The sequence below is a fragment of the Setaria italica genome, chromosome V, assembly GCF_000263155.2.
Source record: "Setaria italica strain Yugu1 chromosome V, Setaria_italica_v2.0, whole genome shotgun sequence".
NCBI classification, from domain to species: Eukaryota; Viridiplantae; Streptophyta; class Magnoliopsida; order Poales; family Poaceae; genus Setaria; species Setaria italica.
In genome coordinates, this window is record NC_028454.1 from 17,896,123 (window position 1) to 17,906,303 (window position 10,181).

The following is a 10,181-nucleotide window of genomic DNA, read 5'->3' on the forward strand; positions in this document are numbered from 1 at the left end:
CTGCCAAAGGGTGCCTGCAAATCTTCGACGCGCTAGAATAATCCTCATGGACTCAATAAAAGCCGCCGGTGCCAACGCCTCTTCCGCTTCCTCTGGTACGCGTCCGCTGACGTCACTAAAAAGCTGCCGAATCGGCGAAGCATCTTCTACCAATCGGCCGATATCCCCTTGAAGGAGGGATCGGATATTGGTAAGCTTAGCCCGGACGTCGTCAGGGACGGAGCTTAAGGCAACTTGGCGAGAAGAAGTCTCCTCATCATCAGAGAGAGAGACCGCGAAAGAGAAGAGACTGTTGTTGGGAGAATCCTGTTCCTGAAAAGAATAAAGGAAAAAGGGTAAATCGGCAGGGGAACAGAGTAAATCGGCTGGTGAGGCTGGTTCAAGAACTTACCATCTTAAAACGGATTTCCTCATGCTGCGCTTGTGGAGCCGTTGGACCTTGTTCGGTGGCCTGAGTCATGGGTTCGTCCGATGAAGAAGACTCCACGACAATCGGCACGGTGCTCGGACCGGCTCCCTGGGAAGGAATCGGTTGTCGAGGAACACTTGGTGTGCTGATGGTCTGCATTGAGGGATCGGTTAAATATGTTATATGCAAATACCCGAGGGAAGTCCATAAGACAAGTACCGTACCTCAACGGATGAAGGCAGGGGCGTGTTGGCATCCGGTCGAGTTGTCGCTGACTGTGATATTTCCATAGAAGAACCCTAAGAAGCACAAAAAGTTAACAAGAATAATTACCGAGTTGACAAATCGGAAGAGATAAAGCTTGAACTCACTTGTAAAGCTTCCAGCAATAGTGAGGCGGCAGCCGCTCCGGCTTGTGTAATGGCTTGAGTATCGGCACTTTGCGTGGCCGGGGGCGGTGCAGTCAAGATTTCTGCCGATGCGGGTACAGAAGGGTCCACCGATTCCGTACGAGCCCGAACTCGGCGACTGGTTTTCTTGACAACCTTCTTCTGAACTCTCTTCGATCGGCCAACAATCACATCGACCGATGGAGCGTCATAGCCGATGAGAGGGTAAGTGGTGTACGGATAACTTTCTATTAGCCGGCCACTGCGGCTGTGCGTGGGAGGGGCTTGATTCCCAGCCTAAAGGAAAAATGAAATCATTAAGTGCTCAATTATGGTGAAAAGAATGCAGTCAGTAATCAGAAAATACCTCGGCGTTAGGATCAATATTGGATGGATCTAGAAGGTTGCAGTACGCCGAAGCTGAATTGCAGAATAAGAACTGTTTCCATTCGGCCCACCAAAGCTTGAAAGGCTGGATTGCAAATGGATATAATAGCCATTCATTCAAATTGATCGTACTGGAATCCAGAATTCGGTCTCGCAACCGACAATAATCCAGGCCGGTTCTAAGTGCTTCTCTGAACTTGATTCGGCCAGCAAAATACACCCGTATCGGCAGTTGACCCATGCCGAATTGCCGAGCAGCAGTAGATGGGTTGTAGAACTCATATGTGGGGGCATTTTTCCCTGAGAAGAAGTTGGCCGGTAAAAGTCCTGGTTTGATCAATTCTTCATAAAGACCCTCATCAAACCGGCCAGAAGTCGAGTCAAAGCAGGTGGGGAGCTCAAAGATTGGGATGTCTCGCTGGTATGGGAACCAGATGGTAGCATCCTCGTTAAATCCATTATAGAAGCACCGAAAGTACTCGGCTACTTTTGTAGCAGAATATGCACAACCTGGAAAAGCTGATGCTGCTTCGCCATAAGACATGCATCGGCGACGCTCAGTAGGGTCTTCTGCCGATTCAATATTGGGAAATGTCATGCGGTCCACTGGCTGCCGAGTGATTCTGCTCATATAGAGGTTCAACCATAAATTGACAAACCACCAAGGCCCACCTGGGTTGCCGATTGGTTCTCCTTTGGAAAGTTTTGTGCCGATTTGGTGGAGCATGTGGTACACGGCACCCAGAAGATGTTTCCCGAGAGGAATGCGGCTTCCTTTGGACAGTGCCTCGGCTAAAGATTGGGTGTTGGTTGTTGGGCCGGCGGCTCTTCCACAGAAGAAGTGTTTTTCGAGCCACATTAACAGGAAAGCGGTGTGCTCCCTGTTATCAACAGTACCGGTCTTCTTGTTATCACTAAGAAAGCCCTTCCAGCCGCCGATTCCTCTTGTGTCCAGCCGATGCGACGAAACGTTCAGAAGTTGGAAAGGCGTGTCAGGGGAGGATACGTCTAAGCCAGTCAAGAGGACTACATCGGCCAGAGTAGGGGTCATAGGACCATGACCAAATAAAAATGCATTAAGGGCGTCAGACCAGAAATAGGAAGCTACCATCACTAGCGGCTCATTTTTCTCCATTTGTGACAGAGAAAGGTTGATGCATTGGCCGATTTTAAGCTCATCCCATGAAACGCTCCTCGATGCGGCCACCCGTTGGTACCATTCCCTCCAACCAGGGGTTTCATTCGGCCAGGATCTAAAAGTACTTGCCCATTGATTCAAGTTCATATCGGACCGTTTGAAAGGTATCCGGTCAGTTTCCGAATCTATAAGAATCGCCGGATCTGGGTTTCCCATGGGACCGAGACAAACAAGGCCGGGACTATCCGTGAGGTGAATGGTAATTCTATCTCTAACCGCCTAAAAAAGAAAAAGAGGGCATAGGAATATAAGGAGTAGATCTAAAATATTGCCGATAAGGAGAGGATTCGGTATTTACCTCTGGGATAAAGTTCTGGGTAATCGGCGTAGCCACCGACGTTGGCGCAGATGATGGGGCTGTGAAGGGAACCGTCATTGGGATTTCTGATGAAGCCCTTGCATCTGTTGAAGAAGTGACGACCGTCGCTACCTCCATCGGAGGAATTGTCCCTGGAGCATCGCGTGCTGGGGAGTTGCCGGAAGGAGTCGCCATTGAAGGGAAAGGGGAAGAACTGATTGGAGCTGAAACTGGAAGACTTCAATGGCAAGATTGAAGAAAGAAGGAGGTGCGTGCGCTGGAAAAGAGATGTGAGCTTGAAGATGAGTTGCGGTGAAACGATATTTATAGGGTGCCTGAAAGAAGGGTAAAAATGGAATTTTCACCGCGCCGGCGCGTCGAGTTTTCGGGGTAGTGGCCGTCGTGGGCGCCCGTTTCAAAAAAATTGCAATGATCAGCCGAGAGACCGCGAAACGGAAGGATATTTTCACTGCGGCCGTTTCGGAGGAGAGGTTGTAAAGAATTTCGAAGTAAAGGATTATGTTTTACTCCGAAACTGGGGGGCATGTGTTGACGCCGGATTTCGTCATCAGTAGAATCGGCGTCAAAGAAGAAAGAAATCGAAGGAGTACAGATGGGAATCGGTCAAAAGAGGCTATAGTGCGGAATCGGTCAAGTGGCTTTTACTTCACTTCAGGGTGAATACGTCAGATTCCCAATCGGCAATCCTTTGCTGATGAGAAATCGGCCGATCAGGAAGGTGGACTAAAGTGGGCCTGTATGGGCTTGGGAAGGTGGAAAGATGAGGAGGAGTTCAGCCCACGAAGCATGGGGTAATTAGTTTAGCACGGATTGTGCTTGTAGATATTTGTTTTCTGTTTGAATTAGAGATAGAGTCCTAGTCGGTTAAGAAGATTATTTGTACGGGGCTATAAATAGCTACCTTTGTAAATCTGTAAACACAACAATCAATCAATACAACAAGTTACTTTATTCTTCATACTTACTTTCGGGCAGGCGACTTCGCCATCACTTTTCCTTCTCACGAGTTCGTACGGATTGGCAGGGCTGCATCATCTTGATCTCCGGCCGATTCTGTAAGTTCCGTTTATTGAGTAACATCTAAGCTTTAACTTCCGGCGCATCGCTGTTGTTTCGTTTAGATTTATTCATCAGTTATCGATATCGACTAGATTCATAGGTTTTTACCTGTTTTTTCTAGTTTTTATCACCAGTTATCCTACTAGGAATCGGTAGTATCGGCTTTCATTACTTTCTGTTGTTAGATTCATTTGTTGCCGATTAGACCTTTTCCTAGTACTATTTTCATAGGCTTTGTACCGGTTACTCTAGTATTTCTCTATCTACAAAGTTACAGGGATCGCGCTGCCTTGTAGCCGATTTCTTTACCACAGTAAATCGGTCGATTTGCCGATAAGCTCTCTCGATCGGAAACTTAGCCGATCGTAGTTACTGAGTTTGACACGTGTTCTTCCTTGCCAATCAACAGGTCAGATTGGCTGGCACGCCGCGCGAACCACACCAGGGCTTTCACCCGAACAGGAGCTAAGCAGATTCTCCCGGGTCGTGTGTCGGCTGCTAGGATTCGGTTGACCGATTTCTAGCGCCAACAGGAGGCTGCGTGCTTAGGAAGTCCTCATAACGAGCAACTTGGGGTGGTTGATGGGCTCTCCCTCCATGGGGCTGCTGTTGTTGTTGTTGTTGCCCTTGTATGATATGCTTCAGCAGCTCGGTTTCAGCCGCTAAGATCGCCTCCAACGAAGACGAGGGCGGGGGCAGGGGAAGATCCTGCTTCTGCTCACTGCTGCTGGGCATGGAGCCAGATCTGGTGCGATGCGCCATCTGCAAGAGTCAACGTCCCATTAATTCCATAACCTCAGAAGTACTCCAATTGTGTGTGAACGCATGTGTTAAATCCGCAAATGCAACTCTTGCCGATAAGGTGACACAACCACAACTCTTATTAAGGAGACACACACTTCCTTTTGCCATCTTAGTTAGCAACTATCTTAGCTCTGCACATGACTTCGGGCGAACCATAACCCTATCTTAGGAGTTCCACTATATCCAACCTTAGGCCAAGGGGTCGGGCTACACGAAACAGCATGAGAAGGGGTCAGGCGAGGCGGAGAACTGCCTCGAGGGGTCGAGCGCGTCCGATCTCATGACCCGGGGTCGGCCAAACTTGGACAGACCCACAGAAAAACAGGTATGTGGTCACAGCACCGCTCACACCATCTGGCATCCCAAAGGTGTTGCAAAGGAGTCAAAGGTCAAGCTTAGGATCTGATTTCACTGAGATCTTTACATGGTTGTTCCTAAAACACAAGGAATACTCAACTCAAGGCTAACCTATTATAGGATTATCCAAAATTTAGGCTGCCGAGGAGTACAACAAAAGAATTGGTTCCCCACAACTCTTCATCTACGAGGGAACACTGTGAGTTGGAGAAGGGGCGTCGTCCTCCTCAATGTCCATGCTGGACGCTCCCTCGACCTCCTCAGGGTCTTGTTGCTCTTCCAACTGCATCTGAAGGGCATGCATGTCGTCGAGCTCGACGTGATGCTCGTCCAGATGGGCATTAGCCACTGCCAGCTCCATCTCTACTTCCATCTTCTCTTCTGACAGCTCGATCATGCCATCCACTAGGTCGGTTACTTCTCCCTTGAGTTCGGAGATTCGGTCTTGTATGTCGTGGATTTGGATGCTGTTGGCGCTAGAAATCGGTCAACCGAATCTCCAGCGTCTGACACACGACCCGGGAGAATCTGCTTAACTCCTATTCAGGTGATTGCCCTGGTGCGGTTCACGCGGCGTGCCAGCCAATCTGACCTATTGATTGGCAAGGAAGAATACGTGTCAGATCCAGAAGTCGCGATCGGCTAAATTTCCGATCTCAAGAAAGCTTATCAGCGAATCGGCCGATTTGCCGTAATAAAGAAATCGGCTATGAAGCAGCCGATTACCAGGTAGCGTGGATGAGAACTATTGGAGTAATCAGTACAACGCTACAGTAGCAACACTAGGAACAGATCTAATCGGCTATGCATAGAATAAGTAAATTAAACAGCAAAACATGAGAAAAGCCGAAACTGCCGATCCCTAGCTGGATAACTGGTGATAAAACTAGAAAAATAGGTAAAACCTATGATTCTAGTAAATATCGATAACTAGTGAATAAATCTAAATGAAACGACAGCGATGCGCCCGAAGTTAAAGCTTAGAATTTACTCGGTAAACGGAACTTACAAGATCGGCCGGAGGTCAAGTTGATGCAGCCCCGCCAACCCGTACGAACTCGTGAAAAAGAAGAAAGTATTTGGCGAAGTCGCCTGCTTGAAAGTAAGTACAAGGAAATAGTAGTTTGTTGTATTGAGTTGTTGATGATTACAGATCTACAAAGGTGGCTATTTATAGCCCCGTACAGACGACTCCTTATCTGACTAGAACTCTATCCCTAATTCAAATAGAAAACGAATATTTACAAGTACGATTTGTACTAGGTAGATTATTATGCGCTTAATGGGCTGATTCCCTTTTCATCCTTATAATCCTTTCTAAGCCCATACCGGCCCAACTATTCCAACCTCCTAATCAGCCGATTTCCTTATCGGCAAAGGGTAACCGATCGGGAACCAAGCGCGTCCGATCTCAAACCCCAAGGTTTAAGTAAGGCGGAATTCTAAAGATCTATCGACCGATCCTGGACTGTAGCATCGGCCGATCCTGGACTGTAGCACCAACCAACCGATCTTTAACTGTAGCGCCACTCGGCCGATTTCCAACTGTCACCCCTGCATCCTGCTGTATCTTCCCACTTCTTCTTCTCCTGACGCCGATTTTACTCGTGTCGAAATCTGGCGTCAACACATGCCCCCCAGTTTCGGAGTAAAACATAGTCTTTACTTTGAAATTCTTTTCAACTTCCCCTCTGAAACAACCGCAATGAAAATATCCTTCCGTTTCGCGGTCTTCAATCTGATGATTGCAATCTTTTCGAAACGGGCGCCCACGACAACCACTACTCCCGAAAAACTCGAAACGCCGGCGCGGTAAAAATTCCATTTTTACCCTTCCTCAGACCCCCTTTAAATATCAGTACATCCCGCACTTCCCTTTCGAGCTCACGTCCTCTTTCCTCAGCGCGCGAGCCTTCTTCTTCCTCCAGCGCTTTCCCTTAGTTCCACAGCTTTTCGGCACCATCTTCCTATCGCTTTTCTCCCTCCCCTCCAATGGCGGCACCTTCAGGCAACTCACCCGCGTGCGATGCTCCAGAAATAGCGCCTCCGGCAGAAGTAGCGACAGTGGTGGCTCCGTCGTCGGAAGAAAGAGCTCCATCGAAAGCCGAAGCTTCTTTCGAGATCCCAATGGCGATCCCAATAGCGGCCTCATCCTCCACAGCTGCACCGGCGGTCACGCCGACTACAAGGAATTTCATCCCAGAGGTCATTACCGAATCCATCCTCTATCGGCAATACATTTACTTTAGATCTATTTCTTACTTTCGCACCCCCTTTCCTTTTTTAGGCGGTTAGGCATCGCATCACTATCCATCTTACGGGAAATCCCGGCCTTGTCTGCCTCGGACCCATGGGGAACCCAGATCCAACCGAGCTCATTAATTTGGAAACCCATAGAATCCCCTTCAAACAATCCACCATGGACCTGGATCACTGGCTGGGCACCTTTAGGTCTTGGCTGAATGAAACTCCCGGTTGGAGGGAGTGGTACCAGCGGATAGCCGCATCCAAGAGGGTCCAATGGGATGAGCTCAAAATCGGCCAATGCATCAACCTATCTCTGTCCCAGATGGAGCGAAATGAACCATTAGTGATAGCAGCATCTTACTTCTGGTTTGATGCTCTTAATGCATTTTTGTTCGGTCACGGACCCATGACCCCCACACTGGCCGATGTGGTTTTGCTGACCGGTCTGGACATTTCCTCCCCGGACACCCCTTTCCGCCTTTTAGCCGCAACATCACATCGGCTGGACACAAGGGGAATCGACGGGTGGAAGGGCTTTATTAGATGCAACAAAAGAGCCGGATCTGTTGAGAACAGGGAGCACACGGCCTTCCTAATGATGTGGTTGGAGAAACACTTCTTTTGCGGGAGAGCAGCTGGCCCATCAACCAACACCCAAGCTTTAGCCGAAGCCTTATCAGTAGGGACCCCTGTTCCTCTTGGAAAACACTTGCTAGGAGCGGCATACCACATGCACCATCAAATCGGCATCAAACTATCCAAAGGGGAGCCAATTGGAAATCCAGGCGGACCCTGGTGGTTCATTAATTTGTGGCTGAACCTTTATATGAGCAAGATTTCTCAGCAGAGGGTGGAGCACATGACGTTCCCCAGCATCGAATCGGCAGAGGATCCCACTGCCCGATGCCGATGCACATCTTTCGGCGAAGCGGCGTCGGCCTTCCCGGGTTGTCTGTATTCTGTTACCAAAGTGGCCGAGTACTTCCGGTGCTTTTACAACGGTTTTAATGAAGATGCAACCGTCTGGTTTCCTTATCGGTGAGATGACCCCATCTTTGAGCTCCCTTCTTGCTTTGACTCAACTACTAGCCGATTCGACGATGACCTTACAGATGAGTTAATCAAACCGGGAATTCTGCCGGCCAACTTCTTCTCAGGGAAAGATGCTCCTACATATGAGTTCTACAATCCCTCTGCTGCAACACGTCAGTTTGGCATGGGTCAGCTGCCGATTCAAGTGTACTTCGCTGGCCGTGCTAAGTTCAGAGATGAGCTTACAACAGGTCTGGACTATAATCGGCTACGAGACCGGATCCCAGACTCCAACACTATTGACTTGAACGACTGGATAGTAGCTCCCTTCGCTGTCCAACCGTTCAAGCTTTGGTGGGCTGAATGGAAACAATACCTTTTTTGCAACTCCGCGTCGACATACTGTAATCTCCTGGATCCGACCAACGTCGACCCGAACGCCGAGGTATTTTTCCTTAGCCGATTTTTACTCTTCTATCAACGCGGTTGAATACATATATTAACATCTTGCTATTGCTTCAGTCCGAGAACCGTGTACCCCCAACATGCAGCCAGAGTGGCCATCCAATAGAAGATCATCATCCATACACCACCTACCCTCTTATCGGCTACAACGCCCCTTCCGTGGACGTGATTGCTGGCCGATCGAAGCAAGCGCAGAAGCAAGTCACCAAGAAGACCAGTCGCCGAGTCCGAGCCCGTATAGAATCGGCGGATCCTCCCATGATCGTATCGGCAGAGACTTCGGCCGCACCGCCTCTTCAAGCCGCCAGAGAGATAGATACTCAAGTTGTCGCGCAAGCTTGGGCAGCCGCAGCATCACTACTGGTAGAGGCCGTGCAGATAAACTTATGTTTAATCCTTCCGATTGTTGTCTCAATACTAACCCTTCTTATCTTAGACTGCACAGATCACTCCTACGAACCCACAACAATCGGCAGCAACCCAATCGGTCACCGACGCGCCCCCGCTTCCATCTGTCGAGGTATAACACTCTTTCACCGATTCCCCTAGTATTTGAATGACGTTCTCATTCAACCCTTTGACACAGGTCATCGGTACGCCAAGCGCCCCTCTTGATCAACCAATGGTCCCCTCCCGGGAAGCTGGTCCAAGCACAGCACCAATCATCGTAGAGTCTTCTTCTTCTGATGAACCAATGGCACCATCCCCTGAACCGAGGATAACAGCTCCCCAAATGCAGCTCGAGGAAATCCGATTCAAGGAGGTAAGAGACCTTTTGCCTTTACTTAGTCGATTCGCTATCACCATCGGCTGATTCGTTTTTTCTTCCTGACTTATTATTTCCAGGAACAGGACACTCCTGACAACAGCCTCTTCTCATTTGCGGTCGCCCTCTCTGATGACGAAGAAGTCGCTTCCCGCCAAGTCACTTTGAGCTCCATCCCTGACGATGTCCGAGCCAAACTTACTAGCATCCGATCCCTTCTTCAAGAAGACATCGGCCGATTGGTAGAAGATGCCTCGCCGATTCGGCAGCTCTTTGGTGATGTCAGCGGACGGGTGCCAGAGGAAGCGGAGGAAGCCTTGGTGCCGGCCGCGTATATCGAGTCGATGAGGATCCCAGTTTTCAGGGCCCTGCGTCACATGGCCGATCGCGCCAAGTTGGCCAAGACTCGTGAAGAAGAAGATACGTACAAGCGTCAGGCCCAAGAGGTGCATCAACGCATTCACTTTCTGGAAGACTCTCGCCCAGGAATCGTCGGCACGATAGATCGCCTCAAACGCCGAAGAGCAGAGCTTGCCAAAGAGATGGAACAGGTGACCAAAGCCATAAATGCCGAAGAGAAGAGGCTTCAAGAACTCCCATCCGTCATCGCCGATCTGAAACAGGAGAGGCAGCATCTGGCCCACGAAGCCCTTAAACTCCACCGCAATATGCCAGAAGTCCCTGGATCGGCAGATGATGATCACCGGATCCTAGACTCTGCCGATCAGATCCGGCGCCGAGCGATATCG